Consider the following 23,227-nt stretch of genomic DNA (forward strand, 5'->3'; position numbering starts at 1 on the left):
TCCAAATCTCTAGCAGCTACGTCTTGTGATTATTTTCATTCTACCTTTCTTTTAAGGAATATCTTCTTGCTGGAAATGTTCCTAAGTCCCAGCTTTGAAGGAATCAAACCACAAAGACAATGAAACACAGATTTCATCTATGGATAAGAAAATGTTCAGTCACTATTTAGTATTCTCGTAAACCAGCAGCAGCTAAATTGTCGTTTCAAACAGAAGGAATCGGTTTTGAACCTCCTATCCCCTTGATCTTTAAACAAGACTAAAACTGCAAACCCAATCTGACCCCACTAATCCCCGTTACAGTGCATGTGTGTGTGTGTGCGCTTCGCTCTCTCTCTCATACACAGCCTCTCAAAGTTGACTGATTGTAATCTGAGCATTTACCTTTTAATCCGTGTGATATTACGATTACTCAGTTTCAGGAAAAGGAACTTCCAAATGACAACATGTGACTGGGAGCCAATTTGATATCCCTAGAAAAGGCACGTGCAAAAATTAAAATAAAGTAAGCTGCTAAAAACATATTGGTGCAAGAGAAGCCAGTTAGCAGGCATGAACCAGGGGCATAGAAAAGGCTTCTTTTAGATTTAGAATTATCTATTTTTTGTAATCGAACTGGGGGTCCAAAAAAATCCTATGTAATAAAAATATCCACATTTGTCTCATAGATGCTGACGTTGTACATTTCAACCTCCAAGTCCAAATTCGTGGCCAACGAGACACAGAAATATACTGTTTTATCTCGATGCTCCAAATATCTCTAAGGCTATTTTTTGGCTTCTTATTTAAAAATTCAGAAATCAATTTGTACCACTGGGCGGCCTGATGCCCCACTAGATCTGTCTTGTAGCAGAGGATCTGCAAGCTGAAATAAGCTTTTAAATTTTTCCATTCAGGGAACCCACTCTGAATATCCTGCTTCAACTGCAACCACCTATACTATTGAAACTTTAGAATGCCAAATGATTGTTGCAGGCATTGCCATATTAATATAGGGACTTTAGATCATCTGTTATATTTTTGTCCATTGATACTTAGTTTCTGGAAGTCAATTTGGGGACAAATAAATCTTATTTTTGAGTCATCTATTCCCTTAACCTACGAAGCTATAATTTGTGATACGTTACTAGATGTTAAGCCTACTTTATATAAGTATAAGTGGGGTACCAAAGGGAGGGGGGTGGTCCGCCCCGGGTGCAGGCTTAGGGGGGGTGCACAGCCGGCCAGGTCCGGAAAATTCAGCGGTGAATTTGAAACAGCTCCCTTTCTCCCTCCCTGCCCCTTACCTTCGTGGCCGCAGTCTAAATTACCTTCTTACAGCAGCTGGAGTTGTGTTTGGCTGCCATAAAGGTCATCTCTGATGCAATCGGAAGTTGCATCAGATATGACCTTTACGGCAGCCATACAGCAGCCAGCTGCTGTACGAAGGCAGTTTAGACATCGCCGGCCACAGGGTGGGGACATTTGTCGGACCGGGCCTGTTGTCCGGGGGGGGGGGGGGGGAGAAAGTGCCACGAAGGTAAGGGGCAGGGAGGGAGAAAGGGAGGAAAGATGGGGTGGAGAGGAAAAGACGCTGAAGGGAAATGGATAAAACAGAGGGGGGAGAAGGATGCTGAAAGCACATGGGAAAGACAGAGGTGGGGGGAAGACACTGAAAGCACATGGGGAAGACAGAGGGGGGGTGGAGAAGGATGCTGAAAGCACATGGGGAAGACAGAGGGGGAGAAGGACGCTGAAGCACATGGGAAAGACAGTGGGGTGGGGGGAGAAGGACGCTGAAAGCACATGGGGAAGACAGAGGGGGGAAGAAGGAAGCTGAGAGGACATGGGGAAGACAGAGTGGGGAGTACGCTGAAAGGACATGGGGAAGAGAGAGTGGGGAGAAGACGCTGGCAGGGAAGAAGATAGAGATGCCAGACTATGGGGGGAGCAGAGGGAAGAAGATGGGTGCCAGACCAGTTTGGAAGGGGGGAGAAAGGAAGAGGTACAGTAACAGAGCAAATGGAAGACACAGAGAGAAGAGAGACAGTGGATGGAAGGAATTGAATGAGAAGATGAGGAAAGCAGAAACCAGAGAAGACAAAGATAGAACAAAAATTTTCTATTTATTTATTGCTTTAGGAGACATGTGTCACTGTTTCTGTGGTGTTGCATTGTATGCAGAGTCCAGCTTCTTGCTGGTTCAATTTAACCTTTGTCTATCTATTTCTATTTTATTCCGCCTTTTACAAAACTGTGGAGCATTTTTTAGCACCAGACGTGGTGGTAGCAGCTCTAATGCTCAGAATTCTATGAGCATCAGAGCTATTACCACCGTGGCTAAAATCCACACTACAGTTTTGTAAAAGGGAGAGGGGTTAATTTGTGATGACATATTCCATATTAAATGAAGGTGTTTTCTGTGTTCTGTGTGTTCGAAAGTCATGGTTTTCCGTTAGGATTGACGGTGTAGGATTGATCTGTATTAGTCTGGCTTGTTTAGTTTTACAATGGGTGTATTGATGTTGTACTGCTCACTGCATATGTAAGATGCTGCCTTTTCCTAGGTACTCATGTGTGACGTGTGGCTTGTTACTAAAAATCATGTTTTTCGTACAGATGTGGGGGGGGGGGGGTTTGCCAAAAAATGATGGGCCCCGGGTGTCACATATGCTAGGTACGCCACTGATAAGTATAAAAGTTGCCTTTTCCTGATCATGACGGGAATAGCTGTTCAACTGATCACACACAATTGGAAGAACCATGACAGGATTAATTACACTTTTTGGTGGGTAAATGTGTGTACCACATCTAAGTATGAAAAAATGATGGCGGAACATTTGGGGGACTAGTAAGTCCTTTAATTATGTATGGAGTCCATTGACTACTTTTGTTGCATTACAGTAAGGGACATGTTTCTTACCTTTTTATTAGATTTCTTTACACATACAGGGAGGGAGGGTGGGGGAAGTGAAATGTACTTTGAGGAGTTAAATTATTTAATTATAATATTGAAATCACATTATATGTTTTATTGTATTAATAATTAAGATGAGGATGGGAGTAAATGACTGTTTAATGTAATAATTGTATAGTTATTAGTGCGTTCTATGCAGTATTTTATGATTTACCAATTGTATTGCACTGTCAAAGTTTGAAAATCAATAAAGATTTAAACAAAAAAGAAAAGACTTCTTTTTAACAGATACACTCTTATACATTAGCAAGGACTCTGTTGAAAGTTGAGATTTTAAGGAACAAATACTGAAAGTAGGTGAGGGATGGCTGTAGATCTTCTGACAACCAAAACAAACAATATTTGTCAGCCCCCTTATGAATACTTTTTTTTTAGGGGGGGGTTTGATATTGAAGAGGACTTAAGTGGAGTAGGAGCACCTGCTATCTGGATAAGTCCTGGCTGGTCACTGGGGTGGTCTGGGAATGGAGCCAGGGTGGAGAAGAGTGGTGTCTGTTTTCAGTGCCACTGCCCAGAAAAGGTGCGGGTAAGGTGCGGAGCTAATGACTAGCTAGTGTATTTCCGTTCACCCCTTCCAAGTTCACATAGCCAATAGGGGCTTGATCTTACTACCTCTGTGGAGTACTGTTAAAAAAAAAAAAAAATGCCGCCCACTCAATATATCTCTTTGATCACAATAAGAGAGGGGTATGTGATGATCAGGTTACCAGGTTCATTAGTCCCAAGCCCTTCATAAATGCAATGGGTCCTGGAGTTCCTTTCCTTGTTTAATTATATATTGTAAACCACTGAATTTGGCTGCAGAGTGAAATTGTGGTATATGAAGCGAATAAACCTGTGAACCAGTAAACTCAATTTGAATATTGGCTGGAATGTGGAGAGAAAAAGACCTCAGTTAAAAATGACAACAAGCCTTTTTTAATGCATACAACAGTACGACAAGGACTCTTTTCTGTCATAGATCAAAAAAGCTCTCCTTTAAATGAAACTCACAATGAAAAAGGTTTTGGGCCTGAGTCTATAAACAGCGCCTAAATTGGAAGGCGCCTAGGGAAACGACACCTACTGGGTGCCATTCAAAGTTAGGTACAGTTTATAGAATCAAGTAGATCAGAGCCTAACTTGGGTCAGGCGCAGGTAGGCATCAAAGACTTAGGTGCCAGTATATTAGGCCAGGGTTTTCTTGGCCTATAATACCAGCTGGCTTAAAATATCAGCTCCTAAGGTAGGCGCCTATTGGCTCTAACACAATCCAATAGGCGCCTAGATTGGGTAGGTGCGCCTTTTATAAAATCAAGCCCGAGTGTCTCAAAAGAAACCCCCAAACACATAAAACAGAGGGCCCAAAATTCAAAGAAGGCTAAGCTCATATATTTATGCTTCTATGTTACATTCTTAAATTTGTGCCTTATTTTCAGCCAAAGTTAAGAGACTAACCCCTCCACCCTATTTACAAAACCATAGCGTGGTTTGTAGCACCTGCTACAGTGAAGTACACGTTATATCATAGTGATAGGGTGGATCAAATCAGTGGAGGTATAGCGTTATATCTTAAGGAAGGCCTTGAATTGAATGGACTAAAAATTCTACAGGAGCAGAATTCCTATGAGTAGAAATTCCATGTGTAAGGGGGAAAAGGATAGTGACCAGGATAGGATGAACGTACAGATTCTGAAATGTTATCAGAAATTAGGGAGGCTAACAGACTGGGTAACACAGTAATAATGGGTGAATTCAACTACCCCGATATTGACTGGGTAAATGAATCATCAGGGCATGCTAGGGAAATAAAATTCCTTGATGAAATCAAGGACTGCTTTATGGAGCAGCTGCTTCAAGAACCGGCAAGAGGTGAAGCAATTCTAGATCTAGTTCTTAGTGGAGTGTATGAACTGGTGATTTGCTATATTATTGTCCCCTGACACTCAAATTCTGGAAATCCATTTGGGGTCAAATTATTACGATATTGGAAATTCCACTTTCGTTATCATATGACATAATACTGTTTGGAACGATACTATTACCTAAGAAACCAATTAATGCAAACCAGAATAAATTGCTCCTCATCATGACAGGAGTAGCCATGCAGCTGATAATGAAAAATTGGAAAAGCTGGAATAACTTAAATTATAGTTTCTGGTGGGAATCATTATGCCAGACTTATAAGTGTGAAAACATTAATTTTTTTGCAGAGGGGATACCATAGCAACTTCAAGGAAATTTGAGGCCCGTTAACAAATTATTGTAATTTATGAATGTGATTTATTAATATTATTATTATTAACATTATTTCCCTTTGATTCATCAAAGATTGTTATACACATCCAGGAGGGGCGGGGAGGGTTAGGTTGGGAGGGTTAAACAGCTTTATATTATTTGTTGGAATAGAGTGCAGTATGTTACTTGATTGTTCATATGTTTGCACTATGTATTTGATGTCAAAAACGAATAAAGAATAATAATAATAAAAAGATTTTCAAAAGGCATTTGACACAGTACCACATGAAAGACTTCTGAGGAAATTATAAAGTCATGGGATAGGAGATAATGCCCTTTTATGGATTGAGAACTGGTTGAAAGATAGAAAACTTAGAGTGGGTTTAAATGGTCAATATTCTCAATGGAGAAGGGTAAATAGTGGGATTCAAAAACAATGTATATAGGATAAAGAGAGATCAATCAGAAATCCACAAAAATGCCTTCCTTCTATTCAGTTTTCAAATTCTTAATTAGAAACAGTAATGAAGTTTTCTCATATCAGACTTATCTCCACTAATCACACATTTAAAGTTCTGTATAGAGGAGAGGCCTCAGATCCCCGTGTGTTGCCAGTGTTTAACTATATAACAGCACTAGATAGGGAACTAGCCTCATCGGCACTCTCCCCCTCCTGCCTAATTTTAAGATGATGTATATCAAAAAACTGATAATGAACTTAGCTTCAATTAGGCAGGGAATTCTTATGAGTTCTTATATTTCTCAGCTTCTGTTTTCTTTGCTTCGGTCCATTCCTGCCGCTGGCGTTTCGCTGTATAGCTGCGTCAGGGCACTGAACTCTCGGCGAATGTATGAACGCTCAAAATGGCTATACAGTGAAACGCCAGCGGCAGGAACGGACCGAAGCAAAGAAAACAGAAGCTGAGAGATATAAGAATTCATAAGAATTCCCTGCCTAATTGAAGCTAAGTTCATTATCAGTTTTTTGATATACATCATCTTAAAATTAGGCAGGAGGGGGAGAGTGCCGATGAGGTTAGTTCCTTATCTAGTGCTGTTGTATAGTTAATCACTGGCAACGCACGGGGATCTGAGGTCTCTCCTCTATACAGAACTTTAAATGTGTCATTAGTGGAGATAAGTCTGATATGAGAAAACTTCATCACTGTTTCTAATTAAGAATTTGAAAATTGAATATAAGGGAAGTATTTTTGTGGATACATAGTGGGGTTCCCCAGGGGTCTGTGCTGGGACCGCTGCTTTTTAACATATGAATGGAAAAATCTCAATAATCAATATTGTTTAGAGTTCTTATGCTTTCAGGTGGATTTCCTGGGACACCAGGCTGCTCAGTGGTACAAATTAATATCTGGTCTCCAGGACATTTGGAGCATTGAGATTAAGCATCAATATCCTTTCTCACCAGATTCTATCGAGTGGTCTTCCCTCGTTTTCACATAGTCTTCTGGTTCCATCCTCGCCACAAAGAACACTACGCTCTTCACAACAGAAGTTATTAGTTGTTCCTTCATTTCAACCACTTTTCCTTGATTTCCATAGGAATTCTTCATTCTCTGTCATGGCTCCTACTCTCTGGAATTCTTTGCCTTTTTATCTCCGTTCAGAAAACTCATTTGCAACCTTCAAGGTACAATTAAAGGCCTACTACTTCTCCTTGGGTTTCAGCTCTTAATTTACTTTCTTTTGACGGCTACTTTTCTCAGAAGTTGCATTCCTGGCTTTATGAAATTAGTGTAAATTCTCTGTTTCCTCCCCTACCGTATTGTTCATCCCTTTCCCCAACCTTTTCATTGTAATCTGCTGATTCCCTCTTTCCTCATGTTTTCAATTGTACTTTACGTTTTGTTTTAATTTTTTGTTTCCTTCCCTATTTACCGTAATTTTTTTAACTTCATTTTAAATTTAAATTTTAAATTTTTTATTGTAAACTGCTTAGATTTACATTTTGGTTTTATATTTGCACTATATTAAATAAATTGAACTTAAACTTGAATTATACCTGATGCGCCTTGATTGAATCTCTTCATAAAGGCGGTTAATAAATCCCAATGAATTAAAAAAAAAAAAATCTCTTTTAACTACATTTCTGTTATATTTCCTGTAGCTCGAAAATTTAGGATTAAAGCTGGCTATTTAGGGAGATCAAGATGGGTGATTGTGCTATGCAAATGTCACAGAACATTAAAGTTATCTTAAGTAATAAACAAGTTAAATATCTTATCATATTGGAAAATGATTCCTATGTCTTTCTTATCCAATTATACTGAAATCTGTTTACCTATCACAGGTTTCTGTTTCAATGCTAAGTCAGTCTGTAATATGACTATTCTATTAAGAAACCCGAAAAAAGATTATCAAGCTAGTCTTGCTTACTACCATATTGTGATATCCTTTATTAAGTGACCTCTGTCCCCCAGGATATAAAATTATCCATAGTTAGTAGGAAAGGTGGAGCTAAGCAATAATTTATACAATTTTCTTTTCTTTTAAGTTGATAAATTCTTTGATGCTTGTTTGTCAGCTTCAGGATGACTTCTTAGGAGTAATCTAAGAAAAAGGGTGGTAGATGCTTGGAACAGTCTCCAAGAAGAGGTGGTGGAGACAGAGACTGTATCTGAATTCAAGAAGGCATGGAATAGGCATGTGGGATCGCTAAGAGAGAGGAAGAGATAATGGTTACTGCGGAGGGGTAGACTGGATGGTTTATTTGGCCTTTATCTGCCATCATGTTTCTCTGTTATATGAACCTTTATGGATAATCTTACTATAGAGACCACTTTGTAATTGGGCCATAGTTCAAACAATATTATACGATTTTATTTGCTCAACATGTTGCTTTATTTACTCATATGATTATTGTAGGTGATTTTAATCCTTACTGGGTCAATTCTTATGATATCAATTCTTCTAGGGGTTTTTGTGGTTTTTTTTACTTGTAGACTCTATGCACATTAACTTAGATGTCATATAACCTACTCACATAAAAAGTCATTCTCTGGACTTTTTAGCTTTTGTCACTCAGTTGGCCAATTATAATTTCCAACTCTGCATGGGTTCTGGTGTCTTGGTCTGACCATTTCTCTTGGAATTTTCTTTAAAATTTCAAAGAACCAACTGCCAACTGTTGTGCAACTCAGTTTGAAGCCTCTCTGACTAGATGATCATTGTCTAATGAACTAACCAAGATCCAGTTTTGGATAAAAGTAATCACAATGACTGTAGTATGTGTGTGAAAGATGGGAAGTGAGTGTGAGTGTGAGTGATGGGGATTAGGTTCACTGACTAAATTATTCTGATATTTATTAATTAATTTTTCATAAAAATTCAATAAAACTCATTGAACTTAAAAAAAAAAAATATTGGTAAGTTGTAAAAGTACTGTAATGAAATGAACTGTGGGAGATAAGATTAAAATTGAATTGATTCAGATAATACTTGTTTGTATTAAATATTTAATAGCTGGTTTTAAGAATTTGAGTTATGCACATTCATTGGGGAAATCCTGAAAACCCGATTGGATTCCGGCCCTCAAGGACCAGAGTTGCCCATGTCTGCACTAGGGGATAGAGCGTACATAATTACAAACTTAACAGTCTAATCGTTCAATGTAAAGTAAGTATGTTTATGAGACGGGACTAATGAGGATTGTAGCCATGGGATGTTTTGCTACACCAGCGGCAATCTGAGGGTCCCGTGATATAAAAGAAATGATTATTGATTATTCAGCTGAAGTTCTCTGTATAATAATAATAATAATAATTATATTTTTATATACCACCAAAACCATGAAAAGTTCGAGGCGGTTTACAACAAGAAGCGCTGGACAATCAGCAAAGAGGTCAACAATTCAAAGACATCTATACAATCTTATATTATAGAAGAAGTAGAAAGCTATAAACTAATCTAATATAAACCTTAGGTTTGTATACCGCATCATCTCTACATTCGTAAAGCTCAACAGTTCGTAAAGTTCTTAAGGTTAATGGTTGAATTTGCAGTGCTATAGGATTCTTAGTTTACAAATCGATTGAACAAACTCATTTTTATCAATTTTCTAAAATTGAGGTAGGTTGAGGAGTGTAAGATAACGTTACTCAGCCAATCGTTCCATTTGCCTGCCTGGAAGGCGAGGGTTCTGGGCAGGAATCTTTTATAGTGGCAGGCCTTTATTGTTGGGTAGGTAAACAGATGTATTCTTCGTGTGGGCCTAATAGAACTTGCCAGATTAAATTGGGAAACTAGGTAAGTGGGGGCCAGACCAAATATTGATTTATAACACAGGCAAGAGAACTTGAACAGAATTTGTGCCTCCAGGGGAAGCCAATGGAGTTTTTGGTAATAGGAGCTTATGTGATTCCATTTCTTCAGCCCAAAGATCAGTCGAACTGCTGAATTTTGAATGACTCTGAGTCTTAGAATGTTTTTTTTTTTTAAGGCTCCCAAGTAAATTGTGTTGCAATAATCGAGCATGCTTAAGATGGAAGATTGAACCAGTAGGCGGAAAGATACTGCATCAAAGTATTTTCTGATGGTTCTGAGTTTCCAAAGTAACGAAAAGCATTTTTAACCAGTAAATCTGTGTGAGCATTTAGAGTAAGGTGGCGGTCCAGAGTCACTCCCAGAATTTTAGTGGAGTGGTCAATAGGGAAGACCTGGTAATGATCAGCTGAGAAATAGCCAGCTATGCTGATATTTATAGGTTGGCCAGCTAAGTTATAGCAGCCAAGGATAGACCCGCTTTTTTGGCAGACCTTGGCAGTGACTGGCTATGTCACGTGACATAGCTGGTCACTGTGCTATCTGCCGAATGGAGATAGCCAGTGATCTCCCGCTGAATGTCAGTGGATAGCCAGCTATGTGCTATTTAGCAGACTGGGAGCTGTTACTGGCCAGCTAAAAACTGCTGAATATCAGGCTCTTGGTGTTTATTTACTCCCCCAACCTGTGAATGGAACAGGACCCAGACCCAATACTTATAATAAATTATATTTTCTTGTACTTGAACCCATTGTATGGTTCCAATTTGTCCTGGCTCCAGGCCTGTCCTTGCTCCCATTACCACTAATTAGTTTACAAGTGGATCGATCTGAGATCCCTTAGAATTTGGGGGTTAGTTTTATTACATACTAGGTGAGGTCTATCTGTGTTCTCTGTGTGTGAAAGAGACATAGGGGTCCTTTTACTAAGGCGCGCTAAATCGGTTAGTGCGTCTTAGCAAAAGGACCACATAGTTTTCTTTCGGCATTGACTGTAGGATTGATCTATAATAATTTTGGCTTATTTAGTTTTCAAACAGGAGTAGTGATGTGCTGCCTTTTCCTAGATAGGCCCTACTTGTGTGACTCATGGAAGTTCCTGCTATTATGGTATCGTAGAATTGCTCTATAGGTCCTGAATGATATTGTAGTGTTTTATATTATATTACATTATATAGTATACTAGCTGATGCCCCGGCGTTGCACGGGTATTTAATTATAGCAATAACACTGTAAATGGATTCAAATAAAGATACTTTATAGTGGTGAATGAAATTATTTTTTTACAGCTTAATAAAAAGTACAATATTCAAATTATAATGTGAAATATTTGACAAAATGAATACAATACAACTAACGCAAAACGTGATTATAAACAACAATTTTAGTTTCACCTCCTAGAGCAAGAACATATAAATTATTGGGTGAACCCACCCTTGAGCAAGCAACATAGAGTTGTGGGCCGCGAGACCCCCAGAACATATCACCCGAGGTAGTGAGGGATCTGCATACCAAGTTTCGTTCAAATCGGTCAAGCCGTTTTTGAATTACTGTGAGAATGGCAGCTTTTTACATTTTTTCCATTGACATGAATGGGTGAAATCTGATTTTCTGTTTGTAGCTCCGCCCATGTGTGCAGGTGGGCCGCGAGGCCCCCAGAACATATCACCCCAGGTAGTGAGGGATCTGTATACCAAGTTTCGTTCAAATCGGTCAAGCCATTTTTGAATTACAGTGAGAATGGCAGCTTTTTACATTTTTTCCATTGACATGAATGGGTGAAATCTGATTATCTGTTTGTAGCTCCGCCCATGTGTTCAGGTGGGCCGCGAGACCCCCAGAACATATCATCCCAGGTAGTGAGGGATCTGCATACCAAGTTTCGTTCAAATCGGTCAAGCCGTTTTTGCGTGATCGCGGCACATACACATACCTCCGATTTTATATATATAGATATATAGTATATTATATTATATAGTATATTATATTATATAGTATATAGTGTATATATGGTATATTATATAGTATATAGTGTATTATATTATATTATATAGTTTTATATTATATATGATAGAGACTTATAAGATCATGAGGGGCATAGAGAAAGTGGAGAGAGACAGATTCTTCAAACTTTCAAAAAAATATAAGAACAAGAGGGCATTCGGAAAAGCTGAAAGGGGACAGATTCAAAACGGATGCTAGGAAGTTCTTCTTTACCCAGCGTGTGGTGGACACCTGGAATGCGCTTCCAGAGGACATAAAAGGGCAGAGTACCGTATTGGGGGTTCAAGAAAGGATTGGACAATTTCCTGCTGGAAAGGGGGATAGAAGGGTATAAATAGAGGATCACTGCACAGGTCCTGGACCTGTTGGGGCCGCCGCGTGAGCGGGCTGCTGGGCGCGATGGACCTCAGGTCTGACCCAGCGGAGGCATTGCTTATGTTCTTATGTTCTATATTATATTACTTTACAGAATATCTGAAATGGGATTTTGGGTTTGGTTTTAGATCACAGCTTTCTCGGTAGTAGCTCAAAACAAGTGATATTCAGGTACAACAGGCATTTTTACCTGTCTCTGAAGGACTTACAGTTTTTGTACCTGAGGCAGTAGAGGGTTAAGGGACTCAAGGAGCAGCAGTAGGATTTAAATCTTGGCTTACTGCCTCTAAGCATTAGGTAAAGGCCGGCGAAGGTGAAGCTCGGTGGCCATTTGGCAACCTACAAAAGACTTTGAAAGGGGGGAGGGGTGTTGTTAAAAAAATGACCCATCCTGGTGTCAAATGATCCACCCCTTGTAGCAAATACACTAGGCATGCTCCTGGTAGTGTGTAGATTGTAGACGAACAGAAGAATGCAATGTTAAATGTAAATCCAAATAGTATATCTAATGGAACACCTACCTTACCCTCATTCCCTCTCCAACTCCTTTCCCTTACCCCCTTGCAACCTGACTCTCTTCTCGCACCATGTATGTAATCTCCTGGAACCGTAACCTCTCGCTACTGAACGTACGTTAAGCATGTAACTCTTTAACCCATTCTGTACCATGTATGCAGGGCCGGATTTTCCTATAGGCTAACTAGGCTTCAGCCTAGGGTCTCAAGATCAAGAGGGGCCTACATTCAAATTGTTAGCAAAATTAAAATTACACTATTCTAAAAACAGTGAACACTAAAACACTGAACCGAAAATAAGGAGAAATTCTACGTTTCGGGATCGGAACCGGCTCCGGCCGCAACGGGGCGCCGACTCGGCTTCTCCCTTTCTTTTTCTCGCCCTGGGAGGAGGATCGGGGAGGGAAAGACGCCAGCCCTGGAAACAGCTGGGCAAAGCCCAGCCCCGCGGGGAGAGAGGCATAACGTGGATCCGTCAGGACAGGGCGGCCCAGACTGGCATCGGGGGGGGGGGGGGGTTTCAGTGGAAGGGGAATGGGAGGCAGGCGGGCATCGGAGGGGGGGTGCGGGGGTTTAATGGAAGGCAGGCAGGCAGGATGGAATGGGGGGTGTTCAATGGAAGGGGGATGGGAGGAAGGCGGGCATCGGAGGGGGGTGAGGTGAGGAAGGACGCACTGGGGGCACTATGGACATAGGAAGGGGCAATGTTGTGTGTTATGTTTGATTAGTTATTGTTACAAGTACTATATATAGTGCTGAGAATAAATGTCCAAATAAGTGTTCTCGACTTTTTTTTATTTATTATCCGTGTCACATTTTTTATAAAGGTTAGTACCAATAACAACATGTTTCATTTAACATATTGATATATATCACAGCAATGATGTATTTTATTATCTCTCATGTAATTTACAAACTTAAAAATGGCAGGTGAAAGGGCCTCATAAGTGGAATAGCCTAGGGCCTCTTTTCATCTAAATCCGGCCCTGCATGTATGTCATTCTGAAACTATGTCTTTCGGTATACTAACCTGTATTACTATATGTACGTAATGCTGTAACCTGTTCTGAGCTCCTCGGAGAAAAGGGGCTAGAAAATGAAAGAAAATAGAATAGACTAGAATGGAAAATAGTGTTCTAACTGGCTTTCTTTCGGTTTCCTGCTGAGCAATAATAGAGTTTCGTTGTTTATATAAAAAAAAAAAATAATAAATTTCCGTGTGATTGATGAAGTGAATTGTGCTTCTGCTTTTTCTCCTTCCCAAAGCTCTTTGCTGTATTTGCAATTGTGCCAAAAGCTAATGTGCCGAAGGGCTCCTTTTACGAAGGCGCGTTAGGGCCTTGACGCGCGGAATAGCGCGCGCTGGCCGCTACCGCCTCCTCCTGGGCAGACGGTAGTTTTTCGGCTAGCGCACAGTAATCCAGTGCGTGCGCTAAAAACGCTAGCGCACCTTCGTAAAAGGCGCCCTAAAAGAATATTGGTCATTTGATTTATTTGAAAGTATAAGGGCTAAAAATTGGGCCTACTGGCAACAGGAAGAGTCTACTTAAGAGTACCTGAATGTAATGGCCTGGCGAAGGGCGGTATATAAGTACCTTAATAAACATATTATTACTTGTCTGTATAGTGTGGCTTCAGACACCAACATTAATAACCTTTTCTAATACACACTAGCCCCAGATCCTCAGAGACAACACACTAGGCTCCAACTTTTCATTTGCCTAGTGATTAACATGTCACTTCGTCACTTGTCACTTAATAAACATAAACACTGGAAGGTCATGTTATTATATTTTGTGGTTCAGTGTGTGGTAGGATTTTAGGGGCTGGCCATGGTCTGTCTATGTAATAGGATTCTACTGGTCATGATAAAAGCAAAAACCACACCCATACAAAGCATCTCTTCAAGAAGACAGTTTCAAACCTCTCCCCATCATTTCATTTATTCAGTTTTCTATACTGTTCTCCCAGGGGAGTTCAGAAATGGTTTACATTAATTTATTCAGGTACTCAGGCATTTTTCCCTGTCTGTCCCGGTGGGCTCACAATCTACCTAATGTACCTGGGGCAATGGGGGGATTAAGTGACTTGACCAGGGTCACAAGGAGCAGCGTGGGTTTGAACCCACAACCTCAGGGTGCTGAGGCTATAGCTTTAACCACTGCGCCACTCTAGAAATCAAAATGTAGCAAAAGTGTGCTAAGTACAGGACAATCAAGCCATTGTGACATCACTGATGAGGTTGGTTCTTAGGCATTGGTGGAATGAAGCATTGTGATGTCACAATACCTGCTCTGGTTATCAGAGGCCAAAACTTGTCATACTATTTATGTATTCAATTTTCTATACTATTCTCCCAGGGAAGCCCAGAATGGTTTACATTAATTTATTCAGGCACTCCAGCATTTTTCCCTGTCTGTCACAATCTATCTAATGTACCTGGGGCAATGGGGGGATTAAGTGACTTGCCCAGGGTCACAAGGAGCAGCGTGGGTTTGAACCCACAACCTCAGGGTGCTGAGGCTGTAGCTTTAACCACTGCGCCACTCTAGAAATCAAAATGTAGCAAAAGTGTGCCAAGTACAGGACAATCAAGCCATTGTGACATCACTGATGAATTTGGCTCTTAGGCATTGGTGGAATGAGGCATTATGATGTCACAATACCTGCTCTGGTTATCAGAGACTGAAACTTGTCATACTATTTATGTATTCAATTTTCTATACTGTTCTCCCAGGGAAGCTCAGAATGGTTTACATTAATTTATTCAGGCACTCAAGCATTTTTCCCTGTCTGTCACAATCTATCTAATGTACCTGGGGCAATGGGGGGATTAAGTGACTTGCCCTGGATCACAAGGAGCAGTGTGGGTTTGAACCCACAACCTCACGGTGCTGAGGCTGCAGCTTTAACCACCGCACCAACCTCTCCTACCAGCTAAGAGGGTCCTTTGGTTACTCATGCTGACCGGTCGTCCAATCCTTTCACCGTTTCTGTTGCATATAAACCAAACCAGACCTAATCCAAGAGCCAATGCAAAGAAGCTGATAGAAGTTTTACTTAACACTTTGAATTTCTGGCAGCTCTACCAGGCTGAATCACACATATTCAGCTCTTCAAAAAATTAATATGGAGGGGGGCGGGGGGGTGGGGGGGGAAACAAACCTCACATTTTATGATTCAGTTCATTCTCTGTCACCCTCTTTGCTCTCTTTGGCTCTAGCCCCTGAGGTAAGTGGCCACACTTTAGAAACAGATCAAAGGGACCCTGAGGAGTATTAAAAAAACTTGCTCTCTGGCCCGGTTTAGAACCTGTTAATCTGTGGATTTATTGCCTGTCTCTAAACTCCATTGTTTTAGTTCTCAGAAGGGAGCCAGCTAGGCCTACAGGTCACAGAGAATGTGTGGGTTTAAGAGATTAAACACATTTTACATTTTAGGGACAACAAAAGGGCCCTACAGTTGATATCTTAAGTAGTTTAGTTAAAGCAGAGAAACATTGTATCCAATGTGGAGCTGTCAGGAGGATCCTAATAGGTTTCTACATTCCTTCCCAGGGGCTGGGTGTTTACCGAGGGGTATTCTCTGCACTCACTTCAGCTCCCCAGCCTGACAGGGTTTCCCAGATGGGACAAGAGCTCCATTACAGAAGCTCACCTTGTCAATCAGTCAGAGAAACCTCTGTCGTCTTTTTTTTAATTATTATTAGCACCTTTCCTATCTTCCCTCCTGCTCTGATTTTGTTATTCCATAGTTTTAATTATTTAAAGGACCCTTTTTTATTTATAACATTTTTATTGAAGAAATCAGTAAATATACAATAGTAAAACACAATAAAATAGTCATTAAATTAAAATTCATCACATTAATTTCCATCAAATATCTTTCATTTCTTCAAAATATATTTCCAAAATACCCATTACATCTCTCAAAACTCTCCCCCTAATTCCTGCCCTCCTTCCCTTCTCCCTATTCACCTCTCCCCCCCCATCCTCCCCCCAAATTTAGTTTATAACATTTTATTGAAAGAATCATACTAAACCACTCAAACCCAATGAAAGTTGACAAATATAAAGAATAATAAAAATAAAGTAAAAATAAAGAGGCCCTTTTACTAGTAGTTTTTGCATGTTCACACGCTACCTATGGGCTAAAAAAATAAAATTTATTTTTAAGCACAGGGCAGGCCAGGGGGTGGGAGTAGGCGTGTACTTTGCTAACCAATTAATGCAGCTACTTCAGCGCACACTAACCATGGTTACCACGTGTGATCTTATCGCCTACAAAATAGGTGCCAATACATGCTCACACGCTAAAGGCCATGCACTAATGGGGGTGCAGGTGGGTGGGAGAGATGCTGGGTCAGGAAGGAAGAGAGGGAGCCATGGCGCAGTGAGGTTGAGAGGCACCGGGGGCAGTGGTGCCCCTCCCCTGCCCTCATCACTGCCCCTCCTCGCTCCTTCCCCGATCCCACCTGCTGTGCACACCCCCCTTCTCTTCCCCCGTATTTCTGGTTGAAGTTGATGCTTGCGGCGGTCAACAACATGCTCCTCGCAACCCCGTCAGCTCTCCCTCTGACATCATTTCCTATGCGCAGCACCCAGAGGTGACATCAGCGGGAGAGCTGACAGAGTCGCGAAGAGCACGTTGTTGACTGCTGCGAACAACAACTTCCACTAGAGGTATGGGGGAAGGGAAGGGGACGTGTAGAGGGGAGGAATGGGAAGAGGCGGGCGGGGGGTGGAGAGGAGGAAGGGTGTTGGTGCCCCGACCAACATGGCACCCGGGGCAGACCGTCCCCCTCACCCCCCCCTTACTACTGGGAGGGAGAGAAAGATATGTCAGATTGTGAGGATGGGGAGCAGGGAGTTGGGGTTTGCTACCGAGTTTGAAGAGGGTAGTTAGGTGTATGAGCTGGGGAAGGGGCCCGAATATCACTACTGGGGCAAGTAGCACCAGTATTTGAATTAACAATGAGGCAAATACACTAATTCAACATGGCATTTTAGTGATTCAGGTCACACGTGTTGGTTTGTTTCTGTCAGGCTGAATTTGTTCTTATTTTTGTTTCAAAGTAGGGAAGAGAAAAAGATCTACTCGTTCATTCTTTAGTAATCAGTACATTGGACTACTGCAATTCATTATACTATGGAGCCAGACAGAAAGATTTGCATCATCTTCAACTCGTTCAAAATACTTCAATAAAATTAATAACAGGAAAAAAAGAAATTTGATCATGTTACCTAATGTTAGATCGACTCCAGTTGATACAGAATACAGTGTCTAAACTTATTTTTGGAAAGAGAAAGTATGATCACATATCCCCATTGTGGAGAAAACTTCATTGGCTTCCGGTTCATCACAGGATACAGTTCAAGTGTGCATGTGTTGTTTTTAAATTCCTTTATGGAATATTTGATCCTTCAATCCCTCTTAGTTGGAATGCTATTAGATCTTGCCGTTCAAGGATTGCAACAATCTATAAATTATCATTTTCATCTTCAAAAGGACTTAAATGTGCTGGGAAGCTCAGTAAATCTATAGCATTTAAATTGGTTAAAATTTGGAATAGACTTCCAGATTCTTTAAGACTGTTAGGTCGATTACATCAATTTCAAACAAATTTAAAAACTTGGCTGTTCACACAATAGTTATCCATGATTATTAGCCGACGAACAGTAATTAAGTATATTTTTTTTAACCTTTAACATCTATCTAATCTTAACTAACAGTATCCTTTCTATACAGCCTATTAGTGTGTTTCAAGTTTCAAGTTTATTCGAAATTTGATGAATCACCTATACATAAAATACTAAGCGAATTACATTAAAACCCAAATTTATACATACGTTAAAATACAAAAGAATGATAATAACAAATCAAAAAGAGGGGTTAGACCTACAGACCAACAGACTTGACTGGATGGAAAGGGATGAGGGGATAAGGTTACAATATTAATCATTTTAAAAAGAGGGAGACAAAAAAGGAGAAAGACATTAGGAGGGGTATTTTTTTATTTTTTTTTTAATTATTCTGTTTTTGGTAAAGGACTGTTGCACTGTAATTATTCCATATAGGAGGTAAAAGCATCTTTAAACAGGAAGGTTTTTAAATTAATTTTAAAATGGCTAATGTCTTTTTCGTCTCTTATATATTGGGGGAGAGAATTCCAGGTTTGGGGGGCTATTACTGAAAATATATCATGTCGTCTGGTGCCGATCACTTTCAAAGAAGGGACTACCAAAAGGCCTTGGGTTGATGAGCGAAGGGAGCGAGAAGAGTTGTATGGAATGAGTATCCTGTTTATAAATTGCGGTTCATTTGTGGATAAAGTTTTAAATACTAAAAGTAGAATTTTAAAGGTGATGCGATGGTTAATGGCAACCAGAAAGGGGGTTACATGGTCATATTTTTTCCCGTTGTGAATGAGTTTAACGGCAAGAGTTATTCTCCTTTTTAATGAATTGTAAACCGAATCGAGCTCCTAAGGGAAATGATCCGGTATATAAATTGAAGATTAGATTAGATTGGACCTCACTGTTAAAATTGGCATACTGGTTCTCGATAAAACATCGTTTGACATATAAAATTATACTCCTGGTTTTCAAAACACGTTTCAATCGGTCACCACCATATTTGGATAACTATTTAATACCTTATTCACCTAAGGGCTCCTTTTACGAAGGCGAGTTAGGGCCTTAACGCATGGAATAGTACGCGCTAAAATGCCGCGCGCTAGCCGCTACCACCTCCTCTTGAGCAGGCGGTAGTTTTTCGGCTAGTGCGCGCTACAGCGCGTGCTAATCCGGTGCGTGCGCTAAAAAATGCTATCACGCCTTCGTAAAAGGAGCCCTAAGTGTACACTTTGCGGTTTACAGCAAAACCTCGTAGTGATTCCATCGATTAGGCAAATCGTGTATTCATCCATGAGAGATCGTTCTTTTGCAGCCCTTGGTCCTCAGCTTTGGAACGCCCTTCCAAATTACATTCAAACAGAAACTACTCTTGAACATTTTGAAACATTATTAAAAACTTTCCTGTTTATAGATGCATTTGACTAACAATTTGCATAATGAAACAAGGAGCCTAACGGAGACCAATCTGAATGAAACAGGGAGCACAAAATCAGCTTTTAATCCTTTAATTTCTTAAGAACATAAGAATTGCCATCTCCGGATCAGATCCTGGGTCCATCAAGTCCGGTGATCCATACACGCGGAGGCCCTGCCAGGTGTACCCTGGCATAGTTTTAGTCCCCATATCACTGTATGCTTTTCAAGGGAGATGTGCATCTAATTTACCCTTAAATCCTAGAACGGTGGATTCTGCAATTACTTCCTCTGGGAGAGCATTCCAGGTATCCACCACTCGCTGCGTGAAACAGAACTTCCTGATATTCGTCCTGGACCTGTCCCCCCTCAGCTTTAGTCTATGTCCTCTTGTCCGTGTCACATTGGACATTGTAAATAACTGCTTTCCCTGCTCCATTTTGTCAAATCCTTTCAGTATTTTGAAAGTCTCGATCAGATCCCCTCGCAGTCTCCTCTTCTCAAGGGAGAACAACCTCAGTCTCCTAAGTCATTCCTCGTAGTTCAGGTTCTCCATACCTTTCACTAGCTTCGTTGCTCGTCTCTGCACTCTCTCTAGCAGTTTTATATCCTTCTTTAGATATGGAGACCAATGCTGGATGCAGTATTCCAGGTAGCTCTACCTTTATTTATATTATTTTAATTATTAGTCTTATATGTAAACCGCATAGATGTTCTTCCATTGTGGAATATCAAATAAACTTGGATCTAAGTGTGAGCAAATGAAGAGTGCTAGATAGCTGCTATGTGGAAGTGAAGGAAGAGTGCAAGATAAGAGACAGGGTAGGACTATGTATGTTTGAGGGGTTTGCAGATTACTTCCTCATTTGGATTGCCATGGTAGGAAATTGGTTGGATTGCCATAGGAGCACCTGGGAGGTGTGTCATAGGGCTGGTCGAGACAAACAGCAGTGGCTAGGAAGAGAGTGTGACAGGTTGCAGGAAAAGTAGCACGGAGCAGGCGACACAGCTACAAGGACTCCAAATCTACACTCCTTTGAGCTTAGCAGGCTTTTGCTCCTGGTACACAGAAACACTAGAAGTGAAAGCCTGCTTGTAGCCACATCTCCTGCGCCAAGTTGTGTTTCCTGCCAGTGGTGTACCTAGAATACTTGACACCTGGGACTGATCATTTTTAACACCCCCTCCGCTATATAAAAAAATTATTTTTAAGCAATAATCTACGAGTCACAAAAGAAGGGTGCACCTAGGAAAAGGCAGCATCTTAAACACTACAGTGAGCACTAGAACATCGGTATACCCACTGTAAAACTAGACAAGCCAGATTAATACAGATCAATATTGACAGTCAATGCTAACAGAAAACCATGTCCTTTTCATATACACAGGGGCAGATTCTATATAGGGCGCCAGTCTCACCAGCAGTGGCGTACCTAGGGTATGTGGGACCCGGGGCCCATCATTTTTTGACACCCCCCCTCATGTAAAAAAATATTTTTTGTAATAACCATGAAAAATAAATGGTCATAATAGAAACAGACACTGAAAATTTTCTTTTATTGAACCTCATATATGTAACCATTAATCCAAACATAACATAAATTATGTCTGAGTTGTCATGACATCAGAAGTACATATGAAGTAGTTGCAGGTGATGCTTGGGACAGTTCTGATTGTGTTAGTTCGGTTTTATGTGTTTTTTGAATAGAAGGGTTTTTATTTCTTTTTTGAAGGTTTTGTAGTTTGTGGTCGAGGTCAATAGGTTGTAGAGTTGGGGGTCGAGTGTTAGGAGGTTGTCGAACAGTTTTTTTTTCTTTTGACGATTTTGGTTGGAGGGTGTGTGAATGGTGCGTGAGTTCTCCTATGTCTGGTTGAAGTCGATTTAATTATTTAGCTGAGGAAATTAGTTACCCCCTCCCCCCCATTCCACACACATTAATTCTCTTCCATTTTTGTTCCCATTCTAAAAAACACTGATAAGTTCCCAGACAAAAAATACATTAAAATAAGAAGTGAAAACAAAGGCCCCTACAGATGAGAAAATAACATAAGAATATAAGACAGATTACATGGACAGACAGACCTACTATTGAACAGAAGGGAGAGGGTAGAACTACAGTAAATTCAAGAAAAGAGAATAAGAGGGAGAGTGGAGGAGATCCCTGAAATGTAACGTATTCTTATTTGTACTCTAACTGTAGTCTATTTGTTATATCACACAGTAACGTACAGTCAATTTAATATCCAATTTGCAAGTTCTTCCGGAATTAATCCAGGTACCTCTCCTCCCTTGTAACCAAAAAAAAACAAAACCCCCAAAACTGTTGTAACTTCACTGGAAATGTCCAGTTAGCTCTTTTGTAATCCGCCTTGAACTGCAAGATATAGGCGGAATAGAAGTCCCTAATGTAATGTAATGTAATGTAATAGCCTAACTGGGTCAGACCAATGGTCCATCATGCTCAGTAGCCCATTCTCATGGTAACCAATCCAGGTCACTAGTACCTGGTCAAAACCCAAAGAGTAGCAACATTCCATGCCACCGATCCAGGGCAAGCAGACACTTCCCCCATGTCTTAATAACAGACTATGGACTTTACCTCCAGGAATTTGTCCAGACCTTTCTTAAAATCAGCAATGCTATCTGCTTTTACCATAATTTCTGGCCACTTCATTTTAAAGCTTAGATCTTTCCTTCCAAATAGAGACCTTGCTAGATGTCAAATACAGAAAGAACAAGGTAACTTCACAAGGACTTAGCTGTGCAGGAAATGTGAATCTCCTCATACACCCACCATATAATGCAAAAATGTGCAAAGGTCTGGTTTTTTCTTTCGATCACTACATAGCCTAATGCCACACAAGCAGCGCTGTTACAAACATATTCTGAAGGTCAATGCTAAGGTTAACAAAGTTTCCTTCCTTGGACCACAAGGAGATACTGACAAACCACTGGAAGAGATCCCAAAACAACTACCAAGGCACAACTCCCAAAGACCCACTCAGTGTGTGAACCAGTTGAGTGGAGTGGACTAACTGGGGGGTGGAAATGGGCCCAGAGTTTGCTCAGCAGAATTTCCCAGACCACCTCTTCCTCTCAACACCACCACCATTAGGAACACCTCATGGGGTAGGCCAGAGGAGGGGTGGGACCGCGGCGCAGGAAGCAGCGCCGAAGCAGCTCAGGGATCGCTGACATCGCGATCCCGCTGCGGGCTGCTTCATAGGTAGTGCAGGGAGGCCAGGGGGGCGAGCGGTCCTTCGGGGGTGGGGGGACTGAATGGCAAGGCCGGGAGCACCTGGGGCGGACCTCCCCCCGCCCCCCCTTAGTACGCTACTGCTCACCAGCTGCTTAAGAAGCGGTTGAGACTCACACAGCAGTGTGCAATATAGACAGATGCTTAACCCTGCCTAACCACCCCGATTCTCTAACCGGCGCCCATGTCACATCTGTCTGATCGAGGGATCCCTTGCCATCAGCTGATTGTGGCAAGGGAATTCCTTGCCATGATCAGCTAAGTGGCTGCGGAGGGGACCCCTCATAAGTCTCACCGAAATTAGCAGAAGAGATGCCTATTCCCTCCTGCTGCCGATGCCTATTCCCTCCTGCTGCCAATCCCCCCTCCCCACAAAGCAGCTGGACAGGAGGGATGCCCACTCCCTCCTGCTGCCAAACCCCTGCCCCCCTGAAGCAGCCAGGTAGGAGGGATGCCCACTTCCTCCTGCCCCCAAACCCCAGCTGAGCAGGAGGGATGCCCACTCCCTCCTGCTGTCTCCCCCCCAACCCTCGAACCTCCCTGGGAGCCCCCAATACTCCATGAACCTTAACCCCTG

The sequence above is a fragment of the Geotrypetes seraphini genome, chromosome 4, assembly GCF_902459505.1.
Source record: "Geotrypetes seraphini chromosome 4, aGeoSer1.1, whole genome shotgun sequence".
NCBI lineage: Eukaryota > Metazoa > Chordata > Amphibia > Gymnophiona > Dermophiidae > Geotrypetes > Geotrypetes seraphini.